The sequence below is a fragment of the Palaemon carinicauda genome, chromosome 42 (genome assembly GCF_036898095.1).
Source record: "Palaemon carinicauda isolate YSFRI2023 chromosome 42, ASM3689809v2, whole genome shotgun sequence".
In the NCBI taxonomy this organism is placed as follows: Eukaryota; Metazoa; Arthropoda; class Malacostraca; order Decapoda; family Palaemonidae; genus Palaemon; species Palaemon carinicauda.
In genome coordinates, this window is record NC_090766.1 from 59,355,725 (window position 1) to 59,377,355 (window position 21,631).

At 46.5% G+C, this 21,631-nt stretch overlaps 1 long non-coding RNA gene across 1 annotated transcript in view; it reads left to right on the forward strand.

The window, feature by feature from the left end:
* The window catches only part of LOC137632783 (uncharacterized), a 275,903-nt gene that overhangs the window by 7,633 nt on the left and 246,639 nt on the right, over positions 1–21,631 (forward strand). Inside the window, exon 2 of the long non-coding RNA XR_011042122.1 lies at positions 13,649–13,756. This is a non-coding gene — a long non-coding RNA (uncharacterized lncRNA). The remainder of the gene's footprint in view (positions 1–13,648; positions 13,757–21,631) is intronic.

The following is a 21,631-nucleotide window of genomic DNA, read 5'->3' on the forward strand; positions in this document are numbered from 1 at the left end:
CTTCAGATTTCGCGGTATTTTCGAATTTTCCGGAAAATCCGCGATATGTATATATATATGGGTTATGGGAAAACCCCGCGAAGTGGTGAATCCGCGATTGTCGAACCGCGAAGTAGCGAGGGTTCACTGTAAACAGACTATTGTCTCTCCTTCGTGTCTCTCTGGCCTCGCAGCTAACGCTCCCTCGTGTCAAGCTTTGGTTTTAAGTTTGTTGAACACTCGCTGATTACACCCGATCAGGTCTTAAGCTCACAGCATGAGGTTCACGTTGTTGATGCTTCTTTTCAACAAGCCTAGCTTTAATATCGGTTTCTTGCGACCGAGTTTTGGGAGGCGGTTCTAGATCCCGATTCTCTCTCACATGTTGATTGTAGGCAGCATGCTGGAACCATACTGGACTCATGCTGGGACCATGCTGGGTGCATGCTGGAAGCATGTCTTTAGTCCTTTTCCTCGTGTCAGGATCACGAACGTTTTATGTTAAACCATCAAGCTTTAGGTCTAGCTGCCTCCAGTATTTCGGAAAACCTCTAAGATCTAGAGGGTTGTTCAAAGGAGACAGCTGAGGCTTTCGCTTGTACAAAGTACATTTGCCTCAAGGTTTTACAACCCAATTAGAGTGTTTTATGGAGTGGTGTAGAACTAGAGCCGGCTCTTCATTTGGTAACTCTAACACAAGTGGCCTATTTTTTCTTAGACCTTAAAAGTAAACACATTTTCTTTCCTCCTCAACCATCAAAGGGTACAGGAGTATGCGGGCATCTGTCTTCAGACGCAGAAGATTGGATCTATCAAATAGAGACCTTATAGATCTTCTCGGATCATTTGAGAGGACTTGGAGGCGTCAGCAAGATGCGCCAGCCTGAATTTTGGGGCTGTTTCTGGAGTTTCGCGGTAGTGACAGATCCGACCCTTTACACTTGGTCTCTTTTTAAGGCCTAACTTTGGAGACTTTCTGAGTAAGTCTACCATAGTTGAGTGTCAGTGAAGTTCACTCTTTTAGCAAGAACATGGACTTCACATTGGTTAAGCCATAGGTACCTTGCAACCTGGATTCTTGGTCATTAACAAACATCTTTCTCATCCATAGCCTAAATCTTTCGGGATCACTATCCTCTCGAATTTGGTTTGTGAAGGGCTGAGATGAGTTTTTTGCCCGATTAAAACGATGAAGTTTTATCGGGACAAGAACAAAGAAGTTAAGAGTCTATTCATGACTCTTGGGTGCACGGTCAAGAAATCTGCGCTATCCATGTCTAAAACACTCTATCATCTCGTATAAACTTTGATTACAAAGGTTCTTTCACACGGTTGGGTGACAGATCATAAAATGTTGAAAGAGTAAAGACTCACAAAGTTAGAGCTGTAGAAACTTCTGTAACTTTTAAACTAAGCTGTTCGCTGCAAAGCATCGCGTATACAGCCTTGTGAAGGGGTAATCCTGTATTCGCCTCGCATTACTTTTACCGTATCCAGTCTCTTTATGAAGACGTCTACGTTTTGGGATCACTTGTAACAACGAGTGCAGTAGTAGGTGAAACATCCTCCACTACATTTCCCTAAATTCCTAGTACCCTTGTTCTTCTCTTGGAACTGTTATTTATATTTTTATGATTGTACGTGAAGATTGGTCGGCAATCTTCCGCAATATTTGACCTAGTCAGGTGGTCATTTTGTTCCTAGAGAGCGCCCAGAACAAGGGTATTAGTTGAGGTCCTGTCATGTTATAGGTGGTTGTACCGTTTGACAGCTCCTAGAGATCATCAACCCCGAGTGGATCACTGGATATCCTAAGGATAACAGACAAAATGAAGCAGAGCATTGCTGTCAGCTTCCTTATCAGGTTAGAACCGCTTAAGTTGTTTATGTAACTCTTAAGTGAATTTCTAATTATGCAGCTGTCTCTGACCCGCCACCAATGGGTGTCAATCAGCCATTATATAACCAGCGGGTAAGTTTTATATTTAAAAATTATATTTTCATAATAAAATAAATTTTTGAATATACTGTACTTACCCGCTGGTTATATAAGTTTTAGACCCACCCTCCTCCCCTCTAGACCCCTTGGGACATGGAAAATCTGAATTGGTTGAGTATAGTTCTACCTGTTGTACCGCGAGGGCGCTGGGGTACACCTGGCATATCTGCGCTAAGCTGCTCAAGAGATTTTGAATTTCCTGCCGAGGCATCAGGGACTTTAGCCATTATATAACCAGCGGGTAAGTATATCCAAAAATTTATTTTATTATGAAAATATCATATTTCAGGTTGGATTGAACTCCCTTCTGGGAGATGCCTTTTTTTTATGGTAGTCATGGTGGAGTAGCGGATGGGGTAAAAAACGGACATTGTAAAACAATATTTGGAATCCATTGAATTGTTAAGAAAAACTGCACTTCCCCCGTTCCTGATCTTTCTTCGAGGGGGAGCTAAGTCTTTCGTCTGTCTCCTGCGAGTGTTTCTCCTCGGAGGAGGAGTTCACTCATAGAGAGTCCTCTGCGGAGGACTGCGGCTTCTAAAGGTCAGCTTGCTGATCCACCAACCCCCAGAGGGCGTCGGTGATCTCACAGAGCTCACCCTCCACTTCTCCTTAGAGGTCTCCCTTCGCCATTGGTGGAAAGACGCCTCGTCTTCGCAGCCTTCCCCCTCCCCCCCACAGAGGAGCCTCCTCATCTGTCATCTTCTGGCCCTCAACCTTTGCCTGTTCCTGGGCCTTCTCCTGACGATGCTGCCGCTAGACCTCAGACTTCGGTCTTGGACTCTTATGTGGATCGCTTGTGATCCCTCACGGTGGATGTTTGCCCTTTCAAAGGGTACATCCCTTTGTTCCGTAACTGGAATATAAACTACGCTATTTAATAGGGGTATTACTTTCGGCGTAGCTGAAATGACGAGCCATTAATTTTTAACAAGGTTAACTACCCACACCGCTAGTTAGCGGGGATGGGGTAGGGAGGGTAGCTTGCTACCGCTCCCCCTCACACACCTGTGATGTGATTGAGCTTACTTTGCTTTCGGCTCGGATGGTGAATGGACGTTGCCGCTCTCCATTCTCGCCGAATATTGGCAACCGTTAATGACTTTTGTTTTTTCTTTTCTCTTAGTACTGTGTGTGTGTGAAGTTGACTTCTGCGACCATGCGCACCTGCCCTTGACTCTCCGGCCGCCCTTGTAGGACATATGTCGGCGGTGGAGACTGATCCTCACACCCTTTGTCCTGCCTGCTGAGGTCAACGGTGTGATAGTGTTAATAAGTGTTGCGCGTGTAGGGAGTGGTCTTCCTTTCAGTGGGAGAGGTTTGCGCGATGGCGGAAGAAGTCTAAGCGGGATATTTCTCTTTCAAAGGTTGCTTTGAAGGAAGAAAAACCCAAGGCCTCTTCTTCCGTCGCCCAACCCTCCTCCGAATCTCCTTCTCGTTCGGTCTCTTACGAGAGACCGTCGAGTAGTAGCGTAGACCAAGTTATTATCGGCCAACCGCGGGTCTCAAGAGATGAGGCCTTGTCATTAACTCCTCTCTTACAGATATGGTCTTCCTTGGGGCTTACGGGTCCGGTCTCCAAGGAAGCCCTACTGCAGTTCATCCGCATGGGTGCATCTGTTAAGCAATCATCGTCGCTGTCAGAGGTAGATCCCCTGGCACTTATCGACGTTGTTGTGTCAGAGGTGTCTCATGCGGTGTCATCCATCTCCTCTGCCACTCAAGACTCTGCAGCGGTTGCTGCCGACTTCGTTTTCCCCGTTCCTGACCATGCTCCGAGGAGGAAACTAAGTTCAATGTCTCTCTCACCTGCAAGTGTTTCTCTCCCTCGGGGAGTTTACTTATAGAGACTCCTCTTCGAAGGACTGCTGATGGTCAACTTGCTGATCCAACGGCCCCCTGAGGGTGCATCCGTCGGAAGGCTCGCGTTCCTCTTTGCCCTAAAAGCCTTCCTTCACCAGCGGTTGAGAGGCGCCTCTTTGGTTCATCGCCGTCACTGCAGTCCCCCGCAGAGGAGCCTCCTCTGTCAGACCTTCATACATCGACCATCACAGCACTTGCAACCAGTCTTGTGACTTCGGTCCTGGACCTCTCTGCTGATTGTTCGCGATCGCCTTCGGTGGATGGTCGTTCTAGTAAGGGGCACGCCGACCATCCATCCTCCAGACCTGCCGACCTACCATCACCATTCTTGTCACTGGTAGAGCCCACTGTAGCTCCACCAAAGTGCGCAGCTGCGCGCCATCACTCGACAGCTCATCCTGCGCGCTACACGCCCACGCGCCCAGACCTTCAGAGCTCACCAGCAGCTGGTCACTCACACAGCTCTTCAGCGCGCCCCTCCACCTGCTCGCCTTCACAGACAGCAGCAGTCTCACGCGCCACCGTTCGCCTACACGTTAGAGCTCTCCTGCGTACCCACGTTCACCTGCGCATCGTGCGCGCGCACGCCCATGGTCGCCCACGCTCCAACGTACCACAGCGCGCTTGCGGTCTCCTGCGCGCCAGCGCCCTTCTGCGCCTACACGCCCTGTGGCCACAATCTCCTACGCGCCAGCGCCCACAATCTCCTACGCGCCAGCGCCCACGATGTCCTACGCGCCAGCACCCACCTGCGTGCCAACGCTCACCTGTGTGCCAGCACTCTCCTGCTCACCTGCGCGCCCTTACTCTCCTACGCGCCAACGCTCTTCTGCGCGCCAACATGTGCGTCTTTTATCGCCAGTGCTCCCCTGCGCGCCAACCGGCGCTCCAATGAGTACCTGCGTGCCATTATTCTCCTGCGCACAAGTCTGTAGGTGATACAGCAATCATATTGCAGCCCTCACCTACGCGCCAACGCTCTCCTGAACATTCGCGCTCACCTGCGCGCCAACTATCTCCCGCGCGCACGCACAGAGATATGCGCGCGTCACCATGTACCCACGCGCCAACTCTCTCCTACAGACGCGTGCCAACACTCTCGTGCGCCCGCTCGCGCGCCAATATTCTCCTGCGTGCTCATGGCGAGCGCCAATATTCTCCCACGCGCGAGTACCAATATTCTCCCGTGCGCGAGCACGCACACCAACAGGCACGAGCGCAGAATCTTCACCCGGCAAAGTCGTCATCGCCTTATTCCCCTCCCCGCAAACGCATACCAGCGCACACTGCACGGGAAGGGAAACACGAGCAAGCAGAGGGATTCCGGATCCCTAAACTGCCTTCTAAGGGGGACCCACCTATTACAGTGACGCCTCGTAGGGAATCTTTGGTCCCTTTCCCTTCAGGGGATTTGTCTGACAGTGCATCCATCAGTCAGCAGCCTTGGTTCAGAGCTGTAACACAGGCTTTCAAGCCAGTCCTGTCTGATCGCTCATCAGAGCGACGTATAGCTCTAAGACTTGATACACGGAACCATGGCTTCCTCTACCCCTTTGAAGAGGAAAAGGAGTTTCTGACGCGGTCACTTCCCCGAGGGCGAAGCTGACTCCGTGCGGACCATCGAGACAAGTTTCTCCAGTTTCTCAGAGAGACTCTCCCTCCCTGTCGGATGAAGACCTTCCGTCACCAAGGGAACCACGTGAGGAGAGACACTCTTCCCTCGCACCAATGGAGGAAACCTCTCCTCACGCGGAGATTTCCCTGCAATCTGAGACCAGGAGGGACACGAAACATAGGTCTTCGATGTTGGAGTCTTATCTCCTTCCTTGGAAGGAGTCCAAAGACTCCAAAATGCCAAAGTCCTCCATTATGGCTAGAATGGAGACAGCCAGCCACTTGGGGAATGTCCGTGACTCACCCCAAGAAGAGCTCTTGGGGATAGAAGGAGACTACGCTGCAAGTCCTACAGCAGGAGGAGACTAACAAGTGTCAGAACATGTATTCTGGCAGGTTCTGACTCTAATGAGGGTTCTCAATGGGTTTTCCGCCCCAGAGATACCCCCTCGAGAGGGCAAAGACTCGGTCTTAGGTACTCAGAAATCCTCAAAGACCAGTGCAGCCCTGCCCTGGTCTCAAGGGGTGAAGAGTACCAGGGACAAGATCTCCCAACAGCTCTCTGAGTTTGCCTCCTCTAACCGTGCCGGCGCTACGAACAAGCTCCTCCCTCCTCCTCGCGTACAGCAGAGGAAGTACTTTGAGATCCTGGAGGAACCCAGTTCAGCTCTTCCTCTTCACCACTCTTTGGAAGAGCTAACCAGGGGAGTCCTTCTTGAGAGATACTCCAACCGGCAGGTCTCGTTCTTGGCAACTGAGATCCTTAATCGGGAAAGGTCACCACGTATGCGATGCAAGCTACTTGTGGCTGGACATCTGGGTAGGGACCTTAGGTATCCTGATACGATCTGAGCATTTTTCCAAGGAACGTACCAGGAAAGCTATGGAAACCGTCTTACTCTCAGGCACTTGCACAATTGAGTTTCTTGCCCACCAAGTCTCGAACTTGTGGGCAAACACCATCTTGAAACGTTGAGATGCAGTGTCTGAGAGGTTCCACCAGGAGGTCCCTAGCATAGAGATAAATATGCTCAGACATTCCTCCCTAGAGGGGACCCATCTGTTTGAGCCTAAGGATGTGGAACTTGCTGCTGAGAGGTGGAGGAAGTCTCATCAAGACTCCCTCCTCCATAGGGCTTTAACGACTAAGCCCTATAAACTTCCAGCACCCCAGCAGTCACGTCCAACTAGACCGCAACGACGAAAAAAACAGCAGCAAAGATAATGGTGTCTAATAAGCCCTTTCCTCCAGGGGAGGAAATAATCCTAGAGGGAGCAGCCAAGGTCGCAAATGCTAGGATAGGCACTCCCCCTGCAATTCCACCAGTGGGGGGGATGCCTACAAAGTTGCTCAGACAGGTGGAAGCAACTCGGAGCCGATTCCTGGACAATCTCCGTGATCCGTCTAGGATATCGCGTCCCGTTCATAACATCTCTACCTCCCCTGACCAGGAATCCAGTGTCAATAGACTCTCTTGCCATGGGATCGACAAGGGGGCAGGCCCTTCGGGCATAAGTCCAGACCCTGTTGAAGAAGGGTGCTCTCCAAGAGGTCCTCGACGAGTCCTCAGGCTTCTTCAGTCGACTCTTTCTTGTAAGAAAGGCGTCTGGAGGCTGGAGACCAGTCATCGACCTCTCAGCCCTGAACAAGTTTGTCAAACAAACTCCGATCAGCATGGAGACGGCAGACACGGTCAGACTAGCATTAAGACCTCAGGACTTCATGTGTACACTGGACCTAAAGGACACTTACTTCCAGATCCCAGTCCATCCGTCTTCAAGGAAGTACTTAAGATTCAGCCTAGACAACAGAAAGTACCAGTTCAAGGTGCTGTGCTTCGGTCTTTCCACAGCACCCCAAGTTTTCACCAGAGTATTTGGACTAGTGTCATCTTGGGCACACAGGATTGGCATCCTAGCATACTCGGTGTCAACCCTTCTTCAACACCAAGACAAACTTCTGAGACTTTGCCAGGATCTGGGATCATGGTAAATCTCGAGAAGTCTTCTCTGCTTCCTACACAGAGACTGGTATACTTAGGCATGATCATAGACACCAATCTCCACAAAGCCTTCCCATCAGATGACAGGATAACAAGGCTGAGACGAGTAGAATTTCCAGCCCAAACATGGTTACGTCTTCTCGGTCACCTTTCATCGCTGGCCCGTCTAGTTCCCAATGGTCGCCTGAGGATGAGATCCCTTTAGTGGCAACTCAAGTCCCGGTGGAATCAAACTCGCTATTCCCTGGACATCCGGATCCCCATGGGATCAGCGGGACAGACAGACCTCCAGTAGTGGGTGACAGACGAGAACCTACGAAAGTGAGTGGACCTTCTTGGCCTCCCCCCGGATTTGATGCTGTTCTCAGACGCTTCAAAAAAAAGGGTGGGGGCCCACGTGCTGCACCACACGACCTCAGGCCTCTGGTCAGAGTCAGAAAAGTACCTCCACATAAATCTCCTAGAAATGAAGGCCATCTTTCTGGCTCTTCAACAGTTCCTGGCGGGCCACTCAGTGGTGGTGATGAGCAACAACACCACTGTAGCTTCTAACATCAACAAGCAAGGAGGTACATTTTCGCAGCAGCTATCCCATCTAGCAGTAAAGATACCGAGATGGGCCGAAATCCACTTGATACCACTATGGGCACGCTTCATTCCGGGCAAAAGGAATGTGCTCGCCGACAACCTGAGCATAGTGTCTCAGATAATGAGTACTGAGTGGTCTTTGGATCATCTAGTAGCCAACAAAGTCCTGACTTTGTGGGGTTCTCCGACTGTGGACCTCTTGAACTTCAGGCTCCCACTGTATTGTTCCCCAGTCCCAGACCCCAAGGGTCTCTGGCAAGATGCTTTCAAACAATGGTGGGATAACATTGACGTTTACGCCTTTCCCCCGTTCTGTTTGATGAGGACGGTACTCAACAAGACCAGAAAATCGGTCAATCTTTCAATGACAATCATAGCTCCGCTATGGCATCACGCAGAATGGTTTCTGGACCTTCTGCTGCTCCTAACGGAGCCCCCAAGAGAACTCCCTCCACGACACAATCTACTCAAACAACCACATGCCAACATATTCCACAAAGTCGTAGCGAATCTCCTCTCTCAGAGAGGATTTTCATAACTATGTCTGGATAACTGTGTAAGTCATCAGCAGCAGTCTACCAGGCAAAGTGGAAAGTCTTCTGTGGTTGGTGTCGTGGAAGGGGTATCTCTCCACTTGATGCCACTATTCCAGCAATAGCGGAGTTTCTCATGTATTTGCATGAAGAAATGCACCTGTCAGTCTCGGCAGTAAAAGGCTATCGCTCAGCCTTCAGCCTCGCCTTCAGACTAAAAGGAATGGACATTTCTTCATCGCTAGAACTTTCCTTACTCATACTGAGTTAAGAACTTACCTGCCCCCAATCAGAAGTGAGACCTCCCCCATGGAACGTGGTTCGAGTTCTCAGGTCTCTTAAGAGACCCCCCTATGAACCATTACGCCAGGCAACCGATCGCCACCTGACTTGGAAGACGGTGTTCCTACTAGCTTTGTCTTCAGCCAAGCGAGTCAGCAAACTTCATGGTCTCTCATACGACATCGCCCATTCAAGGGGATGGGGAGAGGTAACGTTCAGCCTCGTCCCTGAGTTTATTGCTAAAACTCAGAACCTGGGAGTAGCGGATCCACAATTCGGCTCCTTCCGGATTTCTAGTCTCCGTACTGTATCAGATGACCCAGACCATCTCTTGCTATGCCCAGTGAGGAGTTTGAGGCAGTATCTTAATAGAACAGCCGCAGCCCGTCCTCGTGTGCCTGCACTATTCGTCAGCACAAGAAGGACCAAGAGGAGGGTCACCAAAAACACCATCTCAGCATGGATTCGCTAGGTCATAGACCATGCACTGAATCCAGACCCTCCCCCTTCAGGTCGCCCCAGTTTCATGATGTCAGGGGCGTAGCTACGTCCCTGGCATTCAAGAGAAATTTCTCAGTGACGCAGGTTCTTCAAGCTTCAAGACCACATTCACATCCCACTACCTGCAAGACGTGACCCACAGGAGACTCGACACGTTCTCTATCGGTCCTGTGGTGGCTACACAACAGCTGGCTTAAAACCTCAAGCTCCTTATTGGACAACTAGCAGAAGGTTGAGGGCATTGTTACCCGGTTTTAGTCTGCATGAATGAAAAGGTTTGACTGGCCCTTATTCTTTTCTTCATTCTCCCCTCTCTTGTGGAAAGCAGCATCCTGGGTTCTCTGCATAGCTGACCTCAAACCACTGCAGGTAAACCATGCTCCCTTGTGTACCTAGTATTAAGACTAATACTGTTGCGTCCCCATACCCTGAGGAGGTGGTATTGGGAAAGTCCTAGTTACACAGTTTTTCCTTCTAAAGAACTCTGAATAACTTTACTAGGACAGTCACACTTCTACATACCTCAACACACAGCTTGCGTAGGCCGCTTTAGCGAGGTGCAGGGACTCTTTACTTTTTAGTACTGATACACTCAGATAAGGAGCCCCCGGGTAAAGCCAAAAGCCAGATTGGCTGGGACGTCCACCCTTCCTAATGGTGAGTCACCCCTGTTAAATAGCATGGTTTGTATTCCAGTTAAGGAACAAATGACAAATTCGTAGATAATTTGTATACTAACTATACAAAACTTAGCTATTTAAGCAAACTTACCTGTCAGCCCTATCCCCCTAGAAGTCCTACCTCCAAGCAAAGTAAGCTCAATCACAGGTGTGTGAGGGGGGCCGGTAGCAAGCTACCCTCCCCTATCCCCGCTAACTAGAGGTATGGGTAGTTAACCCTTGTTAAAAATTAATGGCTCGTCATTTCAGCTACGCTGAAAGTAATACCCCTATTAAATAGTTAAGGTTTGCATAGTTAGGAAAAATACAAATTATCTACAAATTTGTCATATTGGTAGGGATGTCCACTCCTCTTAATGGGTGGGTCACCCCTAAGTAAATAGCGTAGGTCTGTATTCCAGTTACGGAACAAATGACAAATTCATAGGTAATTTGTATTTTTTCTAACGATACAAACCTTTAGCTATTTTTACAAACTTGTCCTATCCCCCTTGAAGTCCTACCTCCAAGCAAAGTGAGCTAAATCACCGGTATGTAAGCGGGAGAGGTAGCAAGCTACCCCTCCTATACCCGCTAACTAGTGGAATGGGTAGATAACCCTTGCTAAATTTTAATGGCTCGTCATTTCAGCTTCGCCGAAAGTAATACCCCTAAAAAAATAGCGAAAGGTTTGTGTCATTAGGAAAAATACAAATTATCTACGAATTTCTCATTTTCTTTTGTTTTATCTTAGTGTAAACATTTTTGTTAAATTATTTAAAAAGAGTACTGTACAGGGATTTTTGTTTCTGTTAATTACATATACAGTGGAACCTCTATATACGATTGTCTTTACATACGATTGTTCCAACACCCGATGTAAAATTTTATCAAATTTTCGTGTCGACACCCGAAGTCTTGCTCCAATATCCGAAGTAGATCATATGTGTAGAATTTTCTCGAAGTGTCGATCGTAGTTTCTTCTTTACGCCGGTAGACGGCAGCACGTCCGAGGGACGCCATCGAGCATCGCCTTGATCAGTTCTCTGTTCTCGTGCGCATCGTGTGGTTGTCCTCTGTTCGCTCTGTTATTAACAGTGCTTTTTATCTTTCTTTTTCACGTTTTGTTTTTTTATTTTACGTATAATCATGGGTCCTAAGAAGCTTAGTTTCGGTTCAGGAAGTAGTAGCGGTGAGAAAAGGAAGAAGTCAATGCTTTCATTAGAACTAAAGAAGGAAATTATAGAAAAACATGAGCGCGATTTTCGTGTGAGCGATCTGGCTAAACAATATGGCCGGAATATGTCTACGATCTCGACGATCATCAAACAGAAGGCAGCCATTAAAGCAGTCAAACCATCGAAGGGGATCCCCATTATTTCTAAACGTCGTAGCACTACCCTGGAAGAGATGGAATGCCTTTTGTTGATATGGATAAAGGACAAAGAGATTGTTGGCGATACGATCACTGAAATGATCATTTGTGAGAAGGCCAGCGCTATCTATTGTGAATTGAAGGCGGCGGGCTCTGGGGGTGACGCGGGGGAGAGTTCAACCGATCCTACGACGGAGGAATTCAAGGCGTCTCAAGGTTGGTTCGAGAAATTTAAGAAGCGGACCAGGATTCATTCAGTTGTTCGGCACGGAGAGGCTTCAAGTTCGGACACCAAGGCTACTAACGATTTTGTTAAGAAGTTCGAAAAGATCATGGAGGAGGAAGGCTACGTAGAGCAGAAAGTTTTCAACTGTGATGAAACCTGTCTGTTTTGAAAAAAGATGCCTATTCGAACATACATTACCTCCGATGAGAAGAAAATGCCTGGACATAAGCCTATGAAAGATCGGTTGACTCTTGCCCTTTGTGCCAACGCCAGCGGGGACTGCAAAATAAAGCCATTATTGGTTTACAATTCCGAAAACCCTAGGGCATTTAAGGCGCATAGAATCAATAAGGACATGCTGCATGTTTTGTGGCGTGCTAATTCTAAGGCTTGGGTCACTAGGCATATCTTTGTTGAATGGGTAAACCTAGTTCTCGGCCCGGCTGGCAAGAAGTACCTTCAGGAAAGGAATTTGCCTTTGAAGTGCTTGCTTTGCTTTGATAATGCACCCGCTCACCCCCCAGGACTCGTAAGATGATATCATTGACCAGTACAAATTCATCAGAGTGCTGTATCTTCCACCAAACACCACCCCTATCCTCCAGCCCATGGACCAGCAAGTCATCTCTAATTTCAAGAAGCTCCACACTAAGCACTTATTTAAGCAGTGCTTTAATGTCACGCAAAGCACCAACTTAACTTTGTGTGAATTTTGGAGGAGCCATTTCAATATCGTGCACTGCTTAAAGATCATAGATCAGGCTTGGGAGGGAGTAACTCGTCGGACACTGAATTCAGCTTGGAAGAAGCTTTGGCCTGATGCTGTTTCTCCCAGAGATTTTAAAGGTTTTTGCCCCGACCCTGAACCTGTGCTTGCCGTAGAGGAAGACGTAGAAGAGATTGTATCCCTTGACAAGTCCATGGGTCTGGAGGTCGATGAAGATGACATCACTGAACTCGTCAATGAGCATCATGAAGAGCTCACCACCAAGGAACTCAAGGACCTGCAAGCCATGCAGCATGATGAGTTCCAAACGCAATTGAGTAAGTTGGAGGAGATGAGGAGGTAGGTCACATCTTAAGTTCGGGTGAAATAAAACAGATGTTGGCATATCGTCAACACGTGGTTGATTTCATCAATAAGCTTCACCCACAGAAACTTCAGGTTTACCGTGTAGTTTCGCAATTCGATGATGTCTGTTTAACTCATTTCAGAAAAATTCTGAAAAGCCGTACCAAGCAACTTTCTTTGAGATAGTTTCTTTAAAAAATCTATGGAGCGGTCTAGTGATCGTGATGAAGAGAAAGAAAGTGAAGCAAAGAAAAGTAAGACTCGTATTGAGTGAAAGTGATGCAAATTAAAAATAAAAAAGAAAAAAGAATGTAAAAAAAATATAAAATATAAAAATAAAAAAAAAATAAGCTAAGTTAGGTTAAAGTTCACGTAGTGTATGTTATAGTAAGTTACGGTACGTTATCGCAGTCTCCATCTCTACCTCCTCGCTGATCTTCTGTCTCCTGCCTAGCAATTCTTACACCTGCGTTGGCCTGTCTCTAAGGTAAAGTGTCAATAAAAACCCCTTTTTTATTTATTATTTATTATCATTCTTTTTTAGATCTTTCTGTATTATGCAATTGTATTAATGTTATGTGTAATTATGTGTAGCAATTTATTAAGGAGTTATCATGGGTTTTTTGGCTGTGGAACGAATTATACAAATTACAGTGTATTCTTATGGGAATATTTGCTACAACATACGATCGTTTTAACATACGAAGCAGTTCCCGGAATGAATTAAGATCGTATGTAGAGCTTCCACTTATACATTTATTTTGCTTAGCTTTTAAATTTCTCTGAGGATTGAGTTAAAGGTGGAAATTTAATTTGTAACAAAATAGATATTTTACAGGATAATGTGCACTGTAATGTACTCTATGTAAGCATAGTGCAGTATCAGTAATTTAATTTTTCTGTCTTAAAGGCATGTTTCTGGAAATTTGTCTAAGGCTGATTTCCTCATTTCAGGGTGTGATACGCTCAACCTTCCCAACTGGCTTACCATTTTGCATGTGAAGATTATAGCTGTCTACAGAAGAGCATGGCTTCTTATTTACCTTCAGTGGAATTATAAAGGTAACTTCCTTGAAGTTTTATTTACATAAATTGTAGTACAGTATTTGTTCCTATGCATATATAAACCTTTCATCCTTTGAAATAGGGAATGTCTTCAATGGAGTTGGAACGGCCGTTGAATTTATTAACAAGGTGGTTAACAACAGGTGATGCGCATGAGTGAGATAGTCTTGCCCTCCCTTCTGTCAAAGACCCATCATTTTTATCTTCGACCTCAATAAATTTGGTTGCATTATTGCGTTCTATCCAAAGCTTTTTAATATTTTACTCATACTTTTTAGTTTGAGTTGTTTATTTTTTCTATATGATTAAAAACCATCATCTTTTAAAAGGAGCATAATTTCAGCAAAATTGGAAACTGTTGTTAAAAAATATGGTGTCAGTAATTATTAGCAAGGGGCGGGTAAACAAATTCCCCTGCCAGTACACCAACTCCAGTAAGCCACCTTGACTTTAGCTGCTGAACATTACAGGCTGATTAAATCTTTTGTCTTTTTCTTTTCACAGTGTGTGCTTGTTGTTCGCGGAATAGAGAAACGTGCGGGCATGCTGTGGTACCTTGGAGTAACAGTGACCCCCATTCCTTTTATCTTTATTACCTGGGGAATGACTGGTCATGGTCTTCCCCGTGTAATGACTTTGATGAATTGTTGTTGCCACAGTGGGTAGAGTACAGCAAGAGATGAAAGAGGAAGGCAAAGCGGGACTTTTCTCCTTTGGGGTTTTCCTAGAGAGAGAAGAAATCCACTATAATAGTTCTCCTCTTTTACCCTCGGATATTCTCCCCTTCAACCTTTTTCCCACTTCTAGGGTTGGTGAAGAATCAGAATGACCAATATCTTCCATATCAGTTAGCGGAGTGAAGGGTACCGTACTTTAGTTTTATCCAGTTCCCCCGATATATCAGGTGAATACCACTTTTCACTCCTTAGTGAAGTGAGCATGACATGAATGAGGCCAAGTCCTTGGCTTTGAAGATGCTGTGGCCTTATTTAGGCTTGGAGGGCATTCCATCCACACAGAAACTGCAACTTCACAGTCTCTCATTGCTGCCACTTCTTCTATCACAGAAGCAGTGCCTGGCTTCACCCCCTCCAGTTTTGCCCAAACTTTTATTTGTAAAGTTGTCAACAAGTAAGCGTTTCATTACCACTTGATATGAAGATGAATAGGAGAGAGAAGAAGTGGTTGTGTTCCCCTTCCCTTCCCCCTCTCAGGACCATTTTGACCTCTTCTTTGGAAGTAGTCTCTCCGGCTGTTACCCACCTCCCAAAAGCAGAAAAGGAATGCTTCTTCTGTGGTCAACCAGTTTCCTCCCATTCATACCAGTTCTCAGTGAAAATGGTCACCAATTAACTGCACAAAGCATGCTCACATCCCTTCTGAGGTTGGATTGCTGGAGTCGTTGCAAGAAGGTAGAAACAAACCTTGCCATCATGCTTCTGCAACTCAGAGTGCACTCAATCATCCGTAGAAGAGTTCTCTGATGAGTTTTACTCTCTTTTTTTACATGCTCTCTAAGGTGTGCCTCATGTGTAAAGGTGTGTATTGTTCGTTCGGACGAAGGATTTCCCCAGAGTGTATATATTCCTCTGATGATGAATCAAATTTTGAGGTAGATCCTCATCCTCGTGTGCACACCTCACATCCCAGAGCACACTTATATCTGAAGATGATCTTGAATCAGTTCCTTATTCTCTTACATTTCCTAAGGCATGCAAACAAGCTTTGTAGTATAGGTATGTGCTTTAAAAAGAGCTAGTTCTTGTTAATCGTCATTTTTGCGCATTCCCAGAGTGTAAGTATGCTCCTAAAGAGCTACCCTCTTGAGGTTGGTCCTCAGCCTTGCTCACGTACCAAGTGCGCTCACACCCCCAGAGTTTGCTTTAGACTGTGTCTACTACTCAAAAAATGAACGCTATTATGAAGTTAATAATCATTCTTGCTGCACTCTAAGGCGCACTTGCGAATCACAGAGTGCTCACACCTCTCTGATGAGAAATTTACTAACGAAGTGGTTTCTAATTCTTGCTCACCTGCTCCAGACTGTTCCCACTTCTCGGGGAAGGAATCGTCGTTTGAATTGGATACACAGTCTCGTGCGCTCATGCTCCACAGCACGCACAATCGGAAATAGAATTCTCAAATGAAGTGATTCCGCAGTTCTGACGCAGCATGTGCATGCATGCACTGCAAAGCATTTACAGTACATTCATCAAAAGAACAACTGACTTCCTATTACCCCTGTTTTTGTCATTCCTGCATCTGTGACCAAAGTCCGGTGGGTCCGTCCCTCCTTGTGTTTGTGATTCCAGCCCCTGCGTCTGTGTTATGAGTGCTAGTGAGTACTATATACCTGCCACTTCCTCTGTGACAGTGATCCCCACGGTTGTGGTTTGTATTATAGCAACCACTTACTCTTCCAGTGATTCCTCCCTGTCCTCCTCTTCTGATTCAGATTCCTACACATTTTCTCTTTCTTCTAAAAGAAGTCAAAGTAGATACAATTATAATAATGCCAGTCGTAATTGTAAGACTAAGGCTTATGGAGACACCTTCTCTCATTTAGGGCAGGTGTGGACAACACCCGTGTGGTCCCTGGGGATGAGGCTTGGGTTCCCCTGGCTCCTGTAGTAGCTATGTGGGGCAGAGGTGCATGGCCTTGTGTTCACTTTTTGCTGGCCACGTGTTGGAAGAGCTGAGGCAAGATCCTTTACCTTTCATAGCTGGACGGCGGATTCTGCTCCCTTCTCTGTGATGGGGCACTGCTGTATCCTGTGTTGAAAAACTAACACCTAGTGTGTGGTTCCTGGTAGAACATTCTCTGTGGTTTCTCCTCTTAAGGGATCTTTGTTAATGGGTGCTCAAACCTTGATTTCTATACTTGCAGAGCCTGAGAAGTAGGTTGGTAAGAGGAAGAAGTGAGTTTGCTCCTCTTCCTCCAGCTCTTCTTTACTCAATTCTGATTCTGATGCTTCTTCTAGAAGTCCAGGAAGGCCAGTCATAGTCATTAGGAAAGGGCTCTTGATAATGCTACCTCTCTTTCAGGGAGGGAAGGAGGAGAGGATGACTCTGGTGATGCCAGGCCCTGTGTAACAGGGCTGTGACTTGGGTTCCCCTGGCTATCCCATTAGCCAAGCCAGGTGGATAAGGGTATATAGCCCCATACAGGTCCATGTACACATTCCGTCGGCCATGTGTTGGAAGAACTTCGGGAAGCTGTCCTTCACCTTTTCTACCTGGAGGGTGAACTGCTGTTCCCTTCTCTGAATGTTGTATCATTATATAGTGTGTTGAAAAGCTAGTAACTCTTGAAATCATCACTGCAAACTTGCGGGCAGCTGTTATTTGAGGGGTCACAGCTCTGTGCACATATCCATTGGATCAGCGCTCCTTCTCCACCTCGATCAACAGATGGAAGAGTCTGAGGTACTTTTACTATCTCTACCTTGATCAATGTTAGAGATCCCAGTTGACTACAAGCCTGGTCCATTATTATGCCCCAATCATGTTTCAGGTTCTGTCCTTGGTTCAGATTGCTAATTTTTGCTGGGAGTGGTAGATCTCTGGAGCAGCATACAGAACCTTAACCCTTGTGAGGTTTGAGGGTACTCTGCATTTTTTCCCCCCCACAGGTACCAGATTTTGGCCCAGTGCCAATAAAAGCAGAGAACCCTGCGTTAGTAATGTTCCTATGTGGATGTTCTTGCACTCATCTGTAAGTGTAAAGAACTGCGTAAGACAACCTTGGCTCTGCCCCCAGGTAAGACCTTGTTCATTAATAGACATCTCAGTGCCCCTCAAGAATCAAGATCTTCTCTAGAGCTACCATTGCTGAATTATTTTACAGTCCTGGTACATTTTTTGGTCAGGTCTTTGGATCTGAATACTCTTGCTTTGTAAGCTAAAGAAGATCTTGCCACCCTCACACTCAAGGCACATCTGTGTGGTGTACCAATGCCATAGGCTATAAGCCAGATACATCCTGGCAAGAGGAATTTATTAGTAGAAAAGTTCAATCACCAGGTTCCTGATTGTAGGGACATAGTTTTGCTCCCCCATCCAGACCCATGGCAGTGTTTGGGGATGCCTTTCAATACTCTTGGGTTCACCTGGATACCTAGGATTTTCCTTATTGCAGCCTGTTTTGCCAGCTGATCAACTATGTTTTGATTGCACCAAGCCTCAGGATGAGCCTGGTTGCCACCAGCTGGACACATGCTTATTGGTGTCCCAGTCTATTTGCATTTCTAGTTGAGGCAGTTACCATTTGAATTATCCTTTTTTTGTCCATTGCACTCCACATTCATAGACTATCCAAGTTCTCCTTTAAGTGAGAGGTCTTTTGTGAGGTCTGCACAAAAGATGTCCGGTTACTTGCTACAGACCTCTGTAGCTGTCTCCCAGGGAAGGTGGGCCATTTTCTCTGATTGGTGTCATAAAAGGGGTATTGGTATGTCCCCTATCAAAGCTTCTCTATTGCAAAAAATTGACTTCTTCATCTTTCTTCATCGAGTGAAGCACCTCTTAGTCATGGCTGGAAAGGTTATCACTCAGTCTGGAGTACGGTCTTTTGACTGAAGGGAATTTATCTTTCTCCCTTCATGATGGTTGTCTATGTTTGTGGGGAGCTTTGAGCAGTCCTGCCTACCCCATCACCTCAAGCACCTAGAGTGGCATGTGACCCTTATTCTCAAGGCTCTAAGATGAGATGTATCTTGTAAATGCATTTGAGAATGTTGTCAGACAGAGGTCTGACTCTCAAGATTCTTTTTTACTAGCCTTACCATCGGGAAAGAGAGTAGGCAAATCGGATGTTCTCTGTATTGACTTGCTGTGGGTTGAAAGGAGGACTCTAGGGTTGTACCAAAGTTTGTGCCTTATCTGAATTGTATTTTTCTACAAAATTTTATAAATCAGCTCATTTGGCCATCATTTCCTATATCACTGAACTACTGGCAATATCACTTCCTTCCTCTTTTCTCTGAAGATGCATCCCCTTTTGTCAATGTGTAAAGATATACAGAAAAGAAAACACTTAAATAAGTGAAATTAAAAAAAAAAAAATTAAATGGCAGTGTTTTGTGGGTCTAGGTTGTGGGAGAGCTTTCATGAAATGGCTCAGTTTTATTTTTCTTGATCAATACGGGTTCTTTTGAATTGTCCAACCTCCAAATTTTTGTTTGATCTTAGGAGAAAGAAAAATGTTAAAATTTTTTTTATTCAATCACTGGATTGTGTGAGTTCTGTGGCATTTGATATCCAGTTTTACTATATACTGCAATACTGTACTTGATATTTTAAGTTGATTGCAAACCCAATATGGACTGCTCCATATAAAAGTTGAGCTTGGTATTCCTCAGGGTAATGACCTGGGACCTTTGCTTCTTGTATGCTTCACAGATATAGTTATTGATCCTTAAAATGAATTAGCACGTTATGCAGCGGTTACAATTCAGATTAGGTACTTCTATGTAACTATCTCAACTTTCATTGCACATGGTTGTTATCCCTTTATGCAAAATGAAGTGGGGTTTAGCCTTAATAGGCTAAAATTAACAAAGCTGGGACATTTTATTATTTAAAAGCAAATCTTGCAGCATGTTTCCACATTTTCTTTTGCTGTTTAGAGGTATATAACACTTTTCAATATTAAACTTACCCGATAATCATGTAGCTGTCAACTCCGTTGCCCGACAGAATTCTATGGAGGGATACGCCAGCTATCACAATACTAGAAGGGGGTGTACTTACCAGCGCCACCTGTGGCCAGGTACTCAATCATTTGTTGTTGACACCTCCTCAATTATTCCTCTGTCGTGCTTCCGGCTAGACGTTCTGGGATACGCTTATGGTCTTCGAGTTTATTCATGGATATTTGGTGAAGTATTCTCTTAGATTAACGGCTGTCGCATTACTGGAATCTTTGTTATATTAGCTAGATAGCTTTTATATAAATACTGGTTAACGGTTAATGAATTTTTGCTTGTTTTTGGATCACCCTTTGACTAACTCTTTGAAACAAGATGTCTGACGTTTCGCAAGCTCCCTCCCATAGACGATGTAGGTCTTGCAATAGGCGTATTCCGAAGGCCTCGGTAGATCCTCACACCGCTTGTTCTGACTGTAGGGACAGGCCCTGTCTATTAGAAAATCGATGTGAGGAGTGCGCCGGACTTTCGGAATTGGAATTTGTCCGTCTTTTAAAATATTCATCTAAGTTAGAGAGAGGTAGAGTTAGGAGAAGTTCTTCTCACTCTTCTATGTTTTCCTCACCTCATGATCCCCTACCTTTTCCTACCCCTGTAGTGGCTACCCCCGAACCTACTGTGTGCCCTCCGCCTGATATGTCAACTGTTTTGCGTGCTATTCAGGCTTTAGGAGATAAAGTAGAATCAGTGGTAAGTGACCATAAGTCTCTGATGGCCGAGGTTAAAGAACTGAAGGTCAAGAGTGCAGTGGGTGGAAATAGTGCCAGTGCTGTGACGAGTGCTAGTGTCTGTGCAGTGCCAAGTGCTAGTGGTGCCAGTGTGGTGCGTGAGGATTTTTCTGTGCGAGCCAGTCGTCCTCCCAGTCCGGGACCTCTTGCAAGCTCCCATGCCCAGGGGAGAAGCAATGTCGAAGGGCTTAAGGGTTCGACAGGCCTTGTTAGGCGCACAGAATTATCCTCGGTGGTTGCGGGCGTGTCTTCCTTAGACCGTCACTCCCACCTGCAGACGATTGAGCCCGTCTTCTCGTCCGCTGATCTACATGCAGGGAAGAAACGTTGGTCTCAGGTCTCGAGACCGCTTAAACGGAGAGTTCAGTCAGCGAGTGCTCAGCCAGGTTGTAGTCATTGGCTCAGCTCCGACTCGCCTCAGTCATCGGTCGACTGTACTCCGCCCAAGAGGAGTAAGGTTCTGCCTATACAGAGCCCGACTGTGACTTTACCTCAGTCTGTTATCGTTTCTGCCGACCCCAAGTGGACCCTGCTTCAGTCCATGCAAGCTCAGCTTTCGGACTTGATGCGTGAGTGTCGGGCTGAGAGTGTTGCACCTCCTCCTCCGCCTACACTCCCTCCACCTGTTCTCGCTCCGCCTGTGCTCGCCCAGCCTGCACCTGCTCCGCCTGGTCGCAACACCATCTGCCAGGCGTACGATGTTGAGCCACTTTCGGAGTTTGCTGTTCCCAGTGTTGTTCAGCCTCAGCCTTCTTTAAGGCAACCCTTGCTTTGGGATCAGGAGAGTTATTCCACTCTTCCTCCTCCTCCCCTTGCTGCTCCACCAGTGGTGCAACTCTCGGTTGGGGTACAACAACCTCTCCCCTCCGTGAGTCTGTCTGCTCAACCATCGCTGCAGCGAGCTCAACCCTCCTCTAAGCAAGCTCCTCTACACCCTGGACTTGCGCCTCAGGAGCCTCAGCTTGCGAGAACTTTACCTTGTTCTGCGCAGCCTCAACCTCTTCATGCTCCACTCATCTCACAGGAACAGGAACGGACTACTCCTCCTCCGTCCTCCGCTCAGCTTGTGCAATCCTTGGGTTCAACTCTTGCTAGGAGTCAACCTCCTTCACCCATGCGCCTGCCTTCTGCTTCGTCTGTTGTTCAGCCTATGCAGTCTGAGCCTCAGGTTTTCCCTCAAGATGAGGAAACCTCTGTTATTGTTCCTACCCGTTCTGACTCTGCGGTTCAGCATTCTGGTCCTATTGCTTCGCTACCCTCTGCTGATGAAGTGTCGGATGATGAGGAGGCACACCTTGATCCCTCATCAGACGTGGAGGAGTCTAAGCTTTCTCCATTGTCTATTGATTTTCGAAAGGTCTTGGCTCTGCTCAGGGAGATTTACCCTGAACACTTCGTCTCTGCTGTTCCCCGCTCTCCTCCATCTGAGTTTTCGC